General features: G+C 41.2%; 1 protein-coding gene across 2 annotated transcripts in view; it reads right to left on the bottom strand.

Annotated features, from left to right (window-relative positions):
* stx17 (syntaxin 17) overlaps positions 1 to 17,970 on the bottom strand; it is a 41,043-nt gene that overhangs the window by 3,143 nt on the left and 19,930 nt on the right. The window lies entirely within an intron of this gene.

The following is a 17,970-nucleotide window of genomic DNA, read 5'->3' as shown; positions in this document are numbered from 1 at the left end:
TGAGGACCGAGTAAATCGACTGACAAAGTGAGGACCGGCCTTTCTGCTTTACCTATCAACATGAAAATAGCATTTCTGGACAGTAGGTGGCACCCTTACCCTATACACCCCTTCAGGTTTTGAGAAACACAAAGTTTTCAGAAAAAGTTTTTAACCAACAAAGTGAGGACTGGAAACTTAAAGTATTTCACTGGGAATATTAACTGAGATATGCTTACTACAGGTTTATTGAGGCCAAGTTTAGCATAATTGCATACTATGATACTCTCTTTTACACATTTTAACTTCATTTAGTGATAGTAAAGTTGCATACTGAATATGCAATAATGAAATGTTTAATTTTAGACTCTGCAATTCTGAATAGCCATTTTTATTATTCATAAATTTATTATGTAAGGAGGCAAATACAACAGAGGGTCTTTTTGATATTTGACTGCTGAATATTTATGAAAAGGAAAACTGAAGATTATTTGTCAAAGACAGAAACACAGCTAGTGTCAGCACATAACTGTTAATTTTATTGCAAAAATTGCAATGAAAAACTCAACAAACTGTTGGTAAATTGATCAATAGAAACATGGTACTTATTACTGCCAACTCAATACAAAATTTGAACACTGGCAGCTTGTAGCCAGCAGACTGGATCTTAAAGAACATATCTGCATCAAATCTCTAAACACTAGAGAAACATGAGTCATAGACCCCCAGCATTTTCTCCACTTTAAGAATTTCATTATAGACACAGTATTTAACATCCTTCCATGTTCCTAAGCACTGAGACTCTTTCTCGATGCAGAGCAGGCAGTCATTCTTTGCTGGTACTTTCCTGAGAGCAACAAACCGTGCCATCCTTCGCTGGACTGCAGTCCTCTCCTCAAAAGACCAGCCGCTTGTTCGCACTTTTGGAACACCTAAAAATAAGAAAACAGGGTTAACTGTTGGGTAGGTTCACTATTTTAACCTCTTGACTCCACCCCCATTTTGTAGCGAAAACACCTAAAATGACATACCCAAATTAAAATGACTGTGTAGCTTCTGAACCGCTCTGACTACATGCATGCATGAGGTCTTGCCAGAAAGAAAACTCCCTGAAGTTTCTTGTGAAAGTGTCAGAAACACTCTAGGTGATACAAAGACAGAGTAATGGGCCTCTGAAGTCAGTAAAAAGTTGAAGATTTTGCCTAAAATAAAATAAAAAATCATTTTCAGGATGAATAACTGTCTGTGGCTTCATCTGAGTGAACATTCATCAGTGAACATTTGTTTCAAGTTTGAAGAAAATTGCTCAAAGTATGACCATTCTACAGTGTTTTTCCATGAAAAGATCCAGGCAGAGCCCCAAATGACAAGTTGGTCATTCTGCTTCAAAACAGTACTGTCAGTGATCAAACAACACTCAGCCAGCTTCAAACATTGTACCTTATTGAAATCAGGTGTGATTATGATAGCTGATGTTGTTTATGACAGAAACACCATAAAATATCGCCAAATAAAGCCATATGAAACGTGAAAGTTATGATCCCACTTTCTAGACGGTGTATCTCAGCCAAAAATAGGGTTAGGAGTGAGACTCTTACCTTTTATAAAAGATCTAAGTCTCCACTTGCCGCCCACATGAGATCGCGAGTAATCCTTTAACATTTTCTCTCGAAAACGTCATTACTTGACTTTTCAACACTCACTGCGATTTTTGGAATTCTTTTATTTAGGCTTCTCTGATGCAAAAACCATAATGAATAATAGAAAAATGATGCCGGATTAAGAAAGCAGAGAGCGTCCTGTTTCCGGTTACACCACACATGACAGGGTGTGATGACATAGTGCGCCTAGGAGATACCATGTAACCGCGGAGAGCGGGAGGGCGAACGCCGGTGTCTGAACGGAGTTAGAGAGGTTAAACTCAGTCTTTCTTAAAACGGTGTTTACAACATGGATATAAAGCCATTTGAAGTGAATTCAGTGTTTTCTGCCAAATGTTGATTCTGATGATGAAGAGTTATCATCTTGGATGAAGGGATTCTTGACCATGATTTGGCAACTCATAACCTCCAACTGCATTAAGCCCTGTTGACGAACTGCAGCCCTGAAGTAGCAGCAGTGGAGGTTGTTAAGTTTGATGGTGAATCAGTAATGATAAGTATCTATGCTTTAAATTAATATCAGTAATTACATTAAAATTATACTGTTTAAGTGCTTATTTGCTGAGCAAACAGCAGATAAAGACAGCAGGCTCCTATTAAAGAAAAAAAAATTAAACCTAATAGCTGAGCTAAGATAATAAGGTTCTGTAATCAATCCAAAATCGATCCTCTTTGAAATAAGATAATAATATTAATATTAATAATAATATTCATTATTCCTCCTCTGTGGGGAGTGGATCAAGAGCAGAGTTGTTACTGCATATGGGTTATTGAGACATATGCGTTATTTAAAAGTTTAATAGGCCACAGCATGTCAACTGTTTTGTTTAATGCCAGGCTTTGTTTTATTTTGAAAATCCTCCCAGCTACAGCCTTAGCAACACCGACAGCTGTTGAGCTGTAGACTCTCAGGTAAGCGCTGATGCCCTCATGAAACATTTTAAGTTTAAGTTCAGGGCTGAATAATATCAATATCATTTAAATATGAGATTGAGTATTGTTGTGGCTATGTCATTGAAGTCTGCAGTTGTGTTGCCTAAATCAAAATCAAAGAGCTACAGAATCTCAGCTGAGATTTCAACAAAGCTCATGGCAGATCCATACAGGGATAAGTTATTATGTGAGTGGGAATCTCTTCTCTGCTTGTTAGAAGCTTTGTTTTCAAACCAGAGTAGGTACATGGCTAGACAAACAGCAAAATATAATCATGTAATTAAACCTTTTAATCATGAATTATAAAAGTCTCATCTCCTCATAAATTCATAATTTTATCAAATTTTGCATTTTTACCTGAAATGTATAATTTTCATGTCATAATTGTGACTTTTAATCTTTGTATTTAATGACATGATTAATATCCTAGTCGATCAAAACCTGATCCCAGTGACTTGAAATTTCATCTGAGAATGTACCTATCTTATAGAAATTCATCTTACCGTCATCATTGTGTTGTGTTTTATTTGCAGTCTTCTTAAGTCTCTTAACAGTTGGTCTTCTGGATGAGACGTTTTGCCTCTCTCATCTGAGAAATATATATTAGCTCAGTGAAAGAGTTAAAGATTCAATTTCAGAGCACAGGTGTATATTGCCTGGACTCACCATCATCAGCAGCAGCAGCAGCATCAACATGGTACTTTCGTTTAGCTGCAGTTTTCTTTACACTCTTCTGTCTTGTGGTGTTTGTGGGTTGCTTGTTTCCATCTGACAAAGGACACATCAAAACAGTTAAACTGTTGTCAGGTCTCAGATGCTACACATATAATCATGTTTTCTTTAAGCTTAAATCTTGTTTTGCATCTCAGATTTTGAGGTTGTGTTGGACTTTGCAACACCAGAACTTACCCTCATCATCATGTCTCTGTGCTTGCTTTGGCGATGAACACGAGAACTTGTGGGGGATGGATGTGGCAGAGCTCCATCTGTAAGACAGTGGATGTTAGTATAGAGATATCTTTTGACCACATGATTTGATCCATAGTGAGCTGGTTCCAAAAGTATCATAAATATAGATCATTTCTGAAATATGTTTGGGCCCAGACCATTCAGTGACCTGTAGACAATAAGTAAAACTTTAAATTTAATTGTATATCTGACTGGATGTCAGCATCAAAACCTGACAACTGATGTAATGTCCTCTTTTCTATCTAATGTTCACAACACCAGGACTTACCCTCATCACCATCACTCTCATCATCACCATCACTCCCATCATCATCATGATGTCTTTGTGCTTGCTTTCGGCGCTGAACATGAGAACTTGTGGGGGACGGATGTGGCAGAGCTCCATCTGTAAGACAGCTGATGTTAGTATAGAGAAATCTTTTGACCACATGATTTGATCCATAGTGAGCTGGTTCCAAAACAGTCATAAACATTGAGCATTTCTGAAAAATATTTAGGGCCCAGACCATTCAGTGACCTGTAGACAATAAGTCAAACTTTAAATTTAATTGTGCATCTGACTGGATGCCAACATCAAGACCTGACAACTGATGTAATGTCCTCTTTTCTATCTAATGTTCACAACACCAGGACTTACCCTCATCACCATCACTCTCATCATCACCATCACTCCCATCGTCATCATGTCTTTGTGCTTTCTTTCGGTGCAAAAGAACTTGTGGGGGACGAGAACTTGTGGGGGACGGATGTGGCAGAGCTCCATCTGTAAGACAGCTGATGTTAGTACAGACATATCTTTTGACCACATGATTTGATCCATAGTGAGCTGGTTCCAAAACAGTCATAAACATTGAGCATTTCTGAAATATATTTAGGGCCCAGACCATTCAATGACCCTTTCTATCTGGTGTTTACAACACAAAGGCCCAATCCCAATTCCTATCTTAACCCTCAATCTTAACCCACAGTCTCAAAAATCCGTGCTCCGTGAAGTGCTAGTGCTGTCCCAATTCTCAGAGTGTTGAATTGAGGGTCAAGAATAAGGGCTGTATGGCCCTCACTTTTAAGATTTTCCAGGACCACCCTTGCTGGTGAGATCTATCCCAGAATCCTTTGCGTATCATCCACTGAGCCCAGCCAAACCCGGCCGAGTACAGACGATTCAGTCAATGCAAGATGGTGGTGACAAGCGTAAGGAAGCAGAGTTATTAATGTGAGTATTTTCCTTGTTAATAGTTGTTTTAAAATTATGATAACCATTGTATTATCTTAGTTTAATGTCATTTTATGGTCTATAGACCTCTTTGTAGCGTATCACACATATTTTTGCTCGCGGGTGATGGCTTGCCTGCCCCGGTTCTCTGATAACCGAGTATACTGTCATTCAGTTACGAAAGTCATTTTTCTCAGTGATAATGTAGTTGTTAAGTTGTTTTAATATACGTGAAATGTTTGCATCGACATTTTTGTAAGATGACAGGACGGTGTCATCTCCTGTAGCCGTAGAGTCTGCAGCTGGTAACGTTACAGCTGCAGGTTAACGTTAGTCAACGTATTATCTGGTGACTTTCCGCTGAATAAGTTACGTCGGTTGTTGTGGTACAGCTTATTTGGTTAAATATCAACTTAAAACCCAAAGAGTGAAATGTTAACGTGGATGAAATTCACCATATAACACTTGTGTGACTGTGTAAACAGCCTCACCAGTTCTGCTGGATGTTAACCATTCATTGTGATAATACTTGCAATACTGCAGGAAACTAAACTAATAACTTAACGAATACCTGACAGGTAGCCCAAAAAAAAAATATAAAAGAAAAGAAAGTAATGCTGTTATCTCTGTTCCATTTCAGGGCCACAAGACAAAACACAAGCCCTCATTCATTTCAGGGCCACCAATGAAGACAAGTTTACAAAAAGCAAGCAGGCTCCAAAAAAACCTATGGGAGTGAGTAATTTGTAACTTGTGAACTGTTCATATTCATAACATAATTCTCAGTCACAATGGCAACTGTTCCCCTAGTGATCAAGCATTCTGTTTCAATATGAAATCAGCACAGCTGCAGACGGCATTGTCGAAGATTGTTTGGTAACTGTACATTTGTTTTGGAGCTGCGCCTAGTATATTCGTTGCAACATGTATGTTCTATTTTCACTACTGTACAAAGATGTGCCGTTTGGATTTTATGATGTCAGCATTTCAAAACAAACACAATTCCATATCATTAATCTATTTATTATCTTAGTGAAATTCCATACTCATAAGAGAAAATTTTGTAACAGAAAAAACTTGTACGCAATTTTTATGAATGAAATGCAGCAATACTTAGAAACCGCTTCAGCACTCCACAAACTCCAAAGCTATAAAGACTCGGAAAATATGTAAACAATTTAATTGTTTGAGCTACTGAACTTTTATTTATTAATTTGTTTATTTTATATCTCTTTCTTTTTTCTTAACCCTGGCATATTTGTTCTGTTCATGTCTGTCACTGCTTGTTTTGTACAAGAATTGAAATAAAGTGTTGAGAAAAAAACTTGTTGCGTCTTTTTGTCAACAACTACTGATTAATGATACTGATAATTCACAGAGTGGACGGAGTTTTGGCATATTGCTGCCCCTGATAGTCTTAAAACGTATTTGCCTTTGAGGGGTGTCCCATTTTAAAGTCACAAGATAGCCCTTAACACTTGGTTTTGAGGGCTGGTGAGATTGAGAGTTGAGCTTCAAAATTAAGATTGAGGGTTAAGATAGGAATTGGGATTGACTCAAGACTTACCCTCAGCACCATCATCATGTCTTCGTGTAGTCACAGCTTTCCTTCTTTCTTCTTTCCCATCTTTAGTCGAGGGTTCCTTTGAAGGTTCCACTTCCTCAGGAGCACCTCAGGTGAGTGGACGATGAGGACTGGTGATCTTTGCCAGATCCGTGTGGCAGAATAAGTCCATCGATTAGAGAATTCCACCTTGGTGGCCTTTAACAGCAGTGCAGAAAAACAGAAGGAAAAAAAATTATTCACTGATGAGCACAAACAGCAAAGACTCTGAATCTCCTGCAGGTAGCACACTGACTATGCTAACTATCACTTATCAGTGATAAAGTCAGAATCATTATGAACCACACAAATAAGGGTATGGATGAGATAAAAGTAAAATGTACTCAGCTGGTCAATGGCTTGGCCCAAGTTTAAATCCATTTCTATAAGCCTTGTTTAATCACTGTTATTTTTTTGTCAATATAATTTTTGCAGTGTTGTCTATGAGAAATAATTAACTGCAATTCAAATGCATTTCGATTACCTTCATTTTCAGCTCATTACCTATAAACCACAGAAATGTGAAGGGTTACTTCATTGTAGGGATGCACCGAAACAAAAATTTGTGGCCAAAGCCAAATAAAATGAAACATTTGGCTGAATACCAACGAATACCAAATACTAGGGATGCACCAAATATATTCGGCCGAATATTGCAAAAAAGCAGACATTCATGCACGTTCGCACTGTTTGTTTTGATCAGAGAGTTGAGATCACACTGGTCGCTGCAGTGTTGGTCATAAATCACTGTGTGGTCCTGTACACTGGCAGCAGTCATGATATGATATATTTTGGCAGCTGGATATAATTGTACGGGCCTGAGTTTGACATGTCTGCTCTTCTGATTCAGTGACAGGTTGTAGGTTGGTCTGTCTTTACCAAATTCATGAATGTAATTGTGCTTCAACACTCAAGTGATTTAATTTTATATTTTGATTGAAATCTCAGAGCCTCCTTCATGAAGCAATGTTTTGATGAGTAAACAGGCTGTTCAGTCACTTCATAATCTCCTTCTGAATATCAGAGCATAGAGCAGCAGTCTTTGATCAGAGATAATGTAGATTAAATAAACTGTTGTTGATATTGTGATTATTGTTTTGTGTATGACATGACAACAACAGCAGCAGCAGCTAGAGGAGCTGTGAGAACAGCTGACACTAGGACCTGAGAGTGAAGTAAACAGGGTACAGAAAATATTCTGAGGTCATTTCGTCTGTTTAGTCATTCTGCTGTATTAACAGTCACTGTCCTGATCTACCAGCTCTTCACTATTCTTGGTGCATTATTGGATCTGGATTCTTAGATAGCACCTCAGTCTTATTAATCTAGACTAGTGCTGAGTGCTGCTTTCAAACTTAATATAAAGTCTCCATGGTGTAAAAATGCATGAAATCTGTAATTAATATGGGACAATTGTGTGGGACAGACTAGGAAGATAATTCATTTTTCACTTATTCTTTGTTTGTGTAGTGGCAATGTTTTTACAGTGTATCTCACAGGTATCATGATACCACAGCAAACATGAGGCAGATGTGCCTTTTGTCATTGATAAAAAGATAAATCACTTTTCTATAATACATCAATGATATTTCAATGGAATAAATTACTTATTGACTTATTCATACTTCAAAAACAGCATCAATAAGTGATTAACATAGGGGGGATCAAAATAAAATAAATAAATGAAATAAGAATCAACCAGCCACCCTCCTCCCCTGACAAGTAAAGAACAGTCCCTTCATAAGTAAAGAACAGTCCCTAAAGTGTGGAGAGGTTTGTGGACCGTTAACTGCCACAAAGAGAGAAATGTGAACGGCCTGCTTCCTCTGACACGTCACATACTTGTGTGCCGCCACGGCTCGGCTGTTCAGGTACTACTGGGCAGTCATGACACCAAGAAGAGGACATTATTGGAGCCGGACTTCTCCGTCGCCGGTAAGCCTTATCTTGCGCCGCAAAGCACTATGGCTGCCGTATTTGACAGGAATACATTCCTGTCTGTGTCTGTGACCCACAGCTGGTGGGATTCGCCTTTCGTTTCTGCTGCTGGTTTAAACACTGTACTCGCACAGTGTGCTGAATGATTTATTTTGGTCACACAAAACTATTTTTAGTCGCAAATGTGCGATGACGGACGGAGTAAAACATCGCCACACTGCCGACATTTTACTCCGTCTGTCACATACGCTGTTTGATTGCGTTATCAAAACACGCCGCTATTATTTGCCCTTGCTTTTCACTTATTCCACCGAATACCGAATGTGTGGGGTTTTTTGCAATATTCGGCCGAATATAATCAGTTACCAAATATTCGGTGCATCCCTACTTCACTGTCACCCATATTAAAGTTCACCTCTAAAATGAATCTTCTAAATATTACTTGGTATTTAATACATGAAGGTGGATGCCAGATTCTGTGAGATACACTGTAAAAACATTGCCACTACCCAAACAAAGAATAAGTGAAAAATTAATTATCTTCCTAGTCTGTCCCACACAATTGTCCCATATTAATTACACAGATTTCATGCATTGGTACACCATGGAGACTTTATATTAAGTTTGAAAGCAGCACTCAGCACTAGTCTAGATTAATAAGACTGAGGTGCTATCTAAGAATCCAGATCCAATAATGCACCAAGAATAGTGAAGAGCTGGTAGATCAGGACAGTGACTGTTAATACAGCAGAATGACGAAACAGACGAAACGACCTCAGAATATTTTCTGTACCCTGTTTACTTCACTCTCAGGTCCTAGTGTCAGCTGTTCTCACAGCTCCTCTAGCTGCTGCTGCTGCTGTTGTTGTCATGTCATACACAAAACAATAATCACAATATCAACAACAGTTTATTTAATCTACATTATCTCTGATCAAAGACTGCTGCTCTATGCTCTGATATTCAGAAGGAGATTATGAAGAGACTGAACAGCCTGTTTACTCATCAAAACATTGCTTCATGAAGGAGGCTCTGAGATTTCAATCAAAATATAAAATTAAATCACTTGAGTGTTGAAGCACAATTACATTCATGAATTTAGTAAAGACAGACCAACCTACAACCTGTCACTGAATCAGAAGAGCAGACATGTCAAACTCAGGCCCGTACAATTATATCCAGCTGCCAAAATATATCATATCATGACTGCTGCCAGTGTACAGGACCACAGTGATTTATGACCAACACTGCAGCGACCAGTGTGATCTCAACTCTCTGATCAAAACAAACAGCGCGAGCATGCACGTTACTGCACGCGTGTTCGTGAGTCTGTTACCTATGTTTGTATCAGACACGTAGCGACAGACGAGCAGCTGAGTCGCGCATCAGAGAGAGAGAGAGAGACATAGAGCGTAAACACCGTGAGCGAGCGGTGATAGAGAGTCACCGGTGAACCGGAGAAATTTAATGATCGTTTCACAGCGTTAACGGAGGCACGAAACACACTCACAACCCTGCTGTCAATCACGTATCATCTGACTGTGTCTGTATGCGCTGCGTTTGAGAGCGAAACTATTTCAATAAATGAGTAAAAGGTGCCAGTATTGTTACATTTTCAAAGCTCAAAACAGCCTTTGTGGTGACTTAAAACACTGAATACATGACGTTTATTTGTGATAAAAAATAAAGAATGCTTCCTCACAGCTCCTGTTAGCCTCCTGTTAGCGTCGTGCTAGTTATGCTAAGTGCAACCCGGCTAGCATGCCCCCCCACACCGAAGCACGGACGGTAAACTCGTTAACTCAAACACATTTCATCACCGCACGTCACTCACAGACTCACAGACTCACAGTCACTAATAGTTAGATTAAATAAAATGGCTTACCTCAGCGTTAGCAACGTTGAGCTCACACTTTCGGTGGTCGGTCCTCAGTTTGTCGGACAAATGTCTCCACGCAGTGCAGGAGCTGACGAGTCTGTGTCCTGACCTGAGCTTCACCTTGGCACTGGAGCTCACGGAGAGCTCTGATTGGCTAATTGGTAAGGGGCCATTACTGCGGTGGGGGAGGTGAGCAGGACAGACTCCTGACTCCTGCTCAGCAAGAGAGACTTGGCTGAAAGTTTCTGAAGCCTTTAGGACTGTCTCTAGTTCTCATTAAATATCATATAAAATGTTATCACATTTTCACACAAGTCCCCAAACCAGACAAAAGTGTCCAAATTAAACAAGCTAGACCCAAACATTTATCCCACAAGATTGGGGGGGAAAAAAAACTTTTTTTTTTTTTTTTTTATAAAAATAATAATAAAATTGTGCAAATTGTGATTTGTGATATTGGGCTTTATGAATAAAATTGATTGATTGATTGATTGATTGATTGATTGATTGATTGATTGATTGATTGATTGAATAATACTGTACTTTTTTAGTTTCACCAAAGCAGAGAAAATAGAAGAAAATGTTGTTCTCATGCTGGTGACACACCTCAACAAAGTAAATTGTACATATCTTGAGAAAACAGGAATATAGAATATAAAACTATAATCTAGATTTTGGGCATTAACTATTTACTGCTTAGATAATATGTTACTTAGGAACAGACTAATATACCATGTTTGTGAACCATATCAAAAATTGTTTGCCCACTCAGTGACCCCTTACATAATAATGTGCTCCAGATTAATTCAGAATCTTCTTATAATATTACATGATGAAGAACTGATCATAAGGTCCCCAGTGCATCTGTAGTAACTGTCTTGTGTACCCTGAATTCAGGCATCATATTGGTTATTTTGCATTATTGCTTCATGATTATCTTAACATTACTTACCACCCAAAACACCTAATAAATGACTATTTGTTACCAGCAATGTATTTGGTTAGAAAATCAGTAGCTAAATCCACTTTATTGACTTGGATTAATGATGACATCTGCTCTGTGAAGAGAGATGGAGGGATGGCTCAATGGAAACCAGTGTCTCTTCCTGCGTCCACCGTGCGGACCACACTGAAAATTTCATGTGAATGAAATGATGTTCCAAAACTGAGGCCATTCTAGTCGGCATTGCCCACCAGGTCCGAACTTCCACCATCACCAGCATCACCTTCTCTGGTCAAGACATTCCACTATCTCCAGTCGTCACCAATCTTGGTGTAAAAATGGATCCTCCCCTCACTTTCAACTCCCACATCCAACAACTCTGTAAGACCTCATTTTACCACCTCAGGAACATCGCCAAACTCCATCCATCCATCACTCACTCTGGCAGATGCAGAAAAGCTGGTCCACACCTTTGTCTCCTCCAGGCTGGAATATTGCAATGCACTCCTCATCAGGATCCCTAGCAAGAGCATTCAAAAGCTCCAATACATCCAGAACAGCGCTGCTAGGGTCCTGATGAGGGTGCGAAAATTCACACCACTCGAAGGAAGACAATGTTATGTCCTTCATCACCCATGTGATTTTAGAAGACGGCGTTTGATCATATTTTATCTTAGTATATCAAGTGTAGCCTACACCATAAACTGTCATTTCCATTTCCAGCCTGCCATATAGATATATATGGAACATATAACGTGGGCAGGGGGGAGGCTTATGGCTGCTGATCCCCTGCCCATCAAATTCCCTGTCAATTCACCGTCAATCACTGTTTACTATTGCTATTATGCTAATAGGTGGTTGCCTGCTCACCTGCTGGCCCTGCAATGCCCCCCTGGTTGAGCCGTATGTGGGCAGGGTTATCTATGCCTAAATGGTCTGGTTACTGTGGTTCTCATCTAGTATTGTTCTTATTTGCACTATGGTCCTGCACCTGATTTAATATAATTTTAACTGGTTTACTGGTGTTTTTATTTGACCTCTGTATTTATCTGTTTTATATGCACTCACTTGCACTTTGAGATAGGCCAGTGCAATACCTGTAGTTCCCTTGTTTGTAACCTTACAAACAAGGCAAATGGTTGCACTACTCTTGCAACAGTAGTCTGCAACTGTAACACACTCAACGCACTATGTTGGCAACTTGTCTATGTTGATGTTGATTGTATGTATGTATGTGAATATTGCAGCTGTTTGCACTATACTGCCCAAGACGAATTTCCCTTGTGGGACAATAAAGTTTATCTTATCTTATCTTATAGGAAAAGGGGAGACATCATTGGCTCAAACTATATATGCCATACATAAACCGTTTGACTGATCTGAATGCCGTTCGGCACACTTCATCACTCCTCCACAGGGAACAGATTTGTGTATTTTTTGTAGCATTTGTATGTACTGTTATGGAAATACAGATGTGTTATTATATTCCATAATTTTTGAAAAAATAGAGTAACAGAGTTCAAAATAGACCATAGGTTGCAGCATACGAAAGTTGTGTCTCTCTTCAGTGAACAACCTGAAAAGATTTCAGCTTTCTGGGACGTTGCTGTGAATTTAAAACTGAATTTTGATGCACAGTTGTCTTCAGGGGGACTCTCATCATACACGTGAAATTTTGTGCAGATTCGATAATGTACAGTTGAGTTATAACAATTTTCTACTTTTGGCAAAAACCACAATACATCAAACTTTGCTGCCAAGCCAAAATGAAACTGAGGATTTTTTTTGAAAAAGTGGCAAGGCTGTTTTGTTCTTAAAGGCCTTAAAGGAGCAACAAGCAAAATTCATCATTTCTAGATTGAAGGAATTAAAATATTGCTATGTGAAGAACTAGAGGTGTAATTTCATCTGGAATATAACATGACCCCTCTGTGTGTTGATCTCCAGCCCCTTGTTTACAAGCCGGTCCGCTGCTGCGTTCATGTACGTTCATGTGAACCCCATAAAAGGCTACAGCCAGTGAGCAATGGCAGCGCGTATTTTAAGTGAAATGGTAGAGAGCGGCACAAAAGTCCACCTGAAGATGACCAGGATCCGACATTACCTCTAAAGAAACAACGGTTGTTGGCGAAGAAGTTGTCGGATAAAGAAAGGACAGAACTCGGATTAACGTTGGCCTTGCATTTCCAAGGTGGAGAGCACTGCGAGAGCTAAAGGGGCTACAATCTGACTCGGAGCTAGCTTTTCTTCTCCTGGACAGGTACAACATAAAGTCAAATGTCTGTTTTAATTAGTGTTACAGTAACGTTAGGCACATGTCACTATGTCGATTCAATTAAATTTAAAGTTACAATCGTAGCATCGGTTAATGTCCGGAGCTTGAGTTATTAGCGGCTCAGTCCCAGCAATGGGTCAGGTGTTACGGCTGTGTTAGGTGAGTAGCCCGGCAGCCCAGCTAACATTTGCAATTAGCATTGTAAAATGTAGCAAGGCGGGCAGCCTGGCGGCTGTGTTTAGCTTCTTCCCTGCCTAGCAGGGACCATGGTGCTGAGTTTCGGACCCATGTGGCCTTCCCAAGTGTCAAAGGTCAGCCCGATGGTTGCCGGGTAAGATTGGGAGCCTTTCTTAATGATGTCAAAAGGTCAAACAAGGCCAGCAAAGCCTTTTTGGAATTTCTGCCTGATTATTTACTATGTCGTGTGCCAGAGAGCCTTCTGCTAGGACTTTTTCACACGTTGCAATCGACCACCACAGAGCTAGTTAGCTTTGCAGGCGTCTACAGAGTTAGGACTCAGGGAGACTGATACAGGTCGTACGTAAGGCCCGCAGCTCAAGTTTCATGTGGTTCGGTCCATTTTTGTGGCCGTGGCAGGCCTTAATTGGTTAAAAAATGCTAACCTTTAGAGGCCCGCCCCTTGGAAACTACCGAGCCGATCAGAACATAACTGATGTCTACCAGCTCATCTTGGGCCCCTGAACAACATATAAAAAAATCAGACTCCTGCGACCTTTAGAAAAACATTTCCTCCAAAACCTCCTCTCTGGTCAAAGGGTGTAAGAGGGCATAAGTCTGACAGCTCCTGATTGTGAGTTTCTGAAACAGGCAAAAAAAAAAATCTACAGGACTTTGGGGTTTTTTTGTTCCGCATTATCGTTTAGTGGCTCCGGGGGATCCTCTGTTCCCAATCTGGGGCCCCTGGGGTCAAAGGTTGCCGTGCTGTGGCCAGAGACACTTTCTTTAGAAAGTACTGTCTTTTCTTTAATAATTCATCAACGCTTTGAGGTAGGGGGCTGACCTTTGAGTATGCGCATCAGGACACCACAGGCGACCACTGTGAGAAGTTTCAGACCCGTGCGACCTTGGGAAAGGTCAAAGGTCAACCCTTTGGGGCGATCTGGACAGTTTTTTCATACCTTTGTTCCAGATTATCGTTTAGTGGCTCCGGAGGATCCTCTGCTCTGAATCTGGGACCCCTGGGGTCAAAGGTCGCCACGCAGCGGCAAAAGAGACATGTTTTTTTTTTTTTAAAAAGTACTGTCTTTTCTTTAATAATTCATCAACGCTTTGAGGTAGGGGGCTGACCTTTGAGTATGTGCATCAGGACGTGACAGGTGACCAATGTGCAAAGTTTCAGATCCGTGCGACCTTGGGAAAGGTCAAAGGTCAACCCTTTGGGGCGATCTGGACAATTTTTTCATGCCTTTGTTCCAGATTATTGTTTAGTGGCTCTGGGAGATCCTCTGTTCTGAATCTGGGACCCCTGGGGTCAAAGGTCGTCGTGCAGCGGCCAAAGAGACATGTTTTTTTTTAAAAAGTACTGTCTTTTCTTTAATAATTCATCAATGCTTTGAGGTAGGGGGCTGACCTTCCAGTATGTTGTGTGCCACAGAGCCTTCTGCTAGGATGTTTTTGTCAGGTTGCGTCGACCACCGCAGAGCTAGTTAGCTTTGCAGGCGTCTACAGAGTTGGGACTCAGGAGACTGATACAGGTCTTATGTAAGGCCCCGCAGCCCAAGTTTCATGTGGTTCGGTCCATTTTTGTGGCCGTGGCGAGCCTTAATTGGTTCAAAAATGTTAACCTTTCAAGGCCCGCCCCTCGGAAACTACCGGGCCGATCGGAACCTAACTGATGTCTACCGGCTCGTCTTGGGCCCCTGAACAACATATTAAAAAATCAGACTCCTGTGACTTTTAGAAAAACATTTCCTCCAAAACCTCCAGTCTGGTCAAAGGGTGTAAGAGGGCATAAGTCTGACAGCTCCTGATTGTGAGTTTCTGAAACAGGCAAAAAAAATCTACAGGATTTTGGGGTTTTTTTGTTCCAGATTATCGTTTAGTGGCTCCGGGGGATCCTCTGTTCTGAATCTGGGACCCCTGGGGTCAAAGGTCGCCACGCAGCGGCAAAAGAGACATGTTTTTTTTTTTAAAAAGTACTGTCTTTTCTTTAATAATTCATCAACGCTTTGAGGTAGGAAGCTGACCTTTGAGTATGTGCATCAGGACGTGACAGGTGACCAATGTGCAAAGTTTCAGATCCATGCGACCTTGGGAAAGGTCAAAGGTCAACCCTTTGGGGCGATCTGGACAATTTTTTCATGCCTTTGTTCCAGATTATCGTTTAGTGGCTCCGGGGGATCCTCTGTTCTGAATCTGGGACCCCTGGGGTCAAAGATCGTCGTGCAGCGGCAAAAGAGACATGTTTTTTTTTTTAAAAGTACTGTCTTTTCTTTAATAATTCATCAATGCTTTGAGGTAGGGGGCTGACATTCGAGTATGTGCATCAGGACGCCACAGGCGACCACTGTGCAAAGTTTCAGATCCGTGCGACCTTGGGAAAGGTCAAAGGTCAACCCTTTGGGGCGATCTGGACAATTTTCATGCCTTTGTTCCTGATTATGGTTTAGTGGCTCCGGGAGATCCTCTGTTCTGAATCTGGGACCCCTGGGGTCAAAGGTCGTGCAGCGGCAAAGAGACATGTTTTTTTAAAAGTACTGTCTTTTCTTTAATAATTCATCAATGCTTTGAGGTAGGGGCTGACCTTCCAGTATGTTGTGTGCCACAGAGCCTTCTGCTAGGATGTTTTTGTCACGTTGCGATACGACCACCGCAGAGCTAGTTAGCTTTGCAGAGCGTCTACAGAGTTGGGACTCAGGGAGACTGATACAGGTCTTATGTAAGGCCCGCAGCCCAAGTTTCATGTGGTTCGGTCCATTTTTGTGGCCGTGGCGAGCCTTAATTGGTTCAAAAATGTTAACCTTTCAAGGCCCGCCTCGGAAACTACCGGGCCGATCGGAACCTAACTGGACGTCTGCTCGTCTTGGGCCTTGGGCCCCTGAACAACATATTAAAAAATCAGACTCCTGTGACTTTTAGAAAAACATTTCCTCCAAAACCTCCAGTCTGGTCAAAGGGTGTAAGAGGGCATAAGTCTGACAGCTCCTGATTGTGAGTTTCTGAAACAGGCAAAAAAAATCTACAGGACTTTGGGGTTATTTTGTTCCAGATTATCGTTTAGTGGCTCTGGGGAATCCTCTGTTCCCAATCTGGGGCCCCTGGGGTCAAAGGTCGCCGCGCAGCGGCAAAAGAGACACATTCTTTAAAAAGTACTGTCTTTTCTTTAATAATTCATCAATGCTTTGAGGTAGGGGGCTGACCTTACAGTATGCACATCAGGTGACAGGCGACCAGTGTGCAAAGTTTCAGATCCGTGCGACCTTGGGAAAGGTCAAAGGTCAACCCTTTGGGGCGATCTGGACAATTTTTCATACCTTTGTTCCAGATTATTGTTTAGTGGCTCGGAGATCCTCTGTTTTGAATCTGGGGCCCCTGGGGTCAAAGGTTGCCGTGCAGTGGCCAAAGAGACACGTTCTTTAAAAAGTACTGTCTTTTCTTTAATAATTCATCAATGCTTTGAGGTAGGGGGCTGACCTTCCAGTATGTTGTGTGCCACAGAGCCTTCTGCTAGGATGTTTTTGTCACGTTGCGATACGACCACCGCAGAGCTAGTTAGCTTTGCAGAGTGTCTACAGAGTTGGGACTCAGGGAGACTGATACAGGTCTTACGTAAGGCCCGCAGCCCAAGTTTCATGTGGTTCGGTCCATTTTTGTGGCCGTGGTGAGCCTTAATTGGTTCAAAAATGTTAACCTTTCAAGGCCCGCCCCTCGGAAACTACGGAGCCGATCGGAACCTAACTGACGTCTGCCGGCTCGTCTTGGGCCCCTGAACAACATATTAAAAAATCAGACTCCTGTGACTTTTAGAAAAACATTTCCTCCAACACCTCCAGTCTGGTCAAAGGGTGTAAGAGGGCATAAGTCTGACAGCTCCTGATTGTGAGTTTCTGAAACAGGCAAAAAAAAATCTACAGGACTTTGGGGTTTTTTTGTTCCAGATTATCGTTTAGTAGCTCTGGGGAATCCTCTGTTCCCAATCTGGGGCCCCTGGGGTCAAAGGTCGCCGCGCAGCGGCAAAAGAGACACATTCTTTAAAAAGTACTGTCTTTTCTTTAATAATTCATCAATGCTTTGAGATAGGGGGCTGACATTTGAGTATGTGCATCAGGACGCCACAGGCGACCACTGTGCAAAGTTTCAGATCTGTGCGACCTTGGGAAAGGTCAAAGGTCAACCCTTTGGGGCGATCTGGACAATTTTTTCATACCTTTGTTCCAGATTATTGTTTAGTGGCTCCGGGAGATCCTCTGTTTTGAATCTGGGACCCCTGGGGTCAAAGGTCGTCGTGCAGCGGCCAAAGAGACATGTTTTTTTTTAAAAAGTACTGTCTTTTCTTTAATAATTCATCAATGCTTTGAGGTAGGGGGCTGACCTTTCAGTATGCGCATCAGGACGCC

This window comes from Epinephelus fuscoguttatus, linkage group LG8 (genome assembly GCF_011397635.1).
Source record: "Epinephelus fuscoguttatus linkage group LG8, E.fuscoguttatus.final_Chr_v1".
Classification (NCBI taxonomy): Eukaryota; Metazoa; Chordata; class Actinopteri; order Perciformes; family Serranidae; genus Epinephelus; species Epinephelus fuscoguttatus.
Note: the sequence above shows the minus strand (reverse complement) of the source record. Positions and strands in the feature narration are given on the sequence as shown.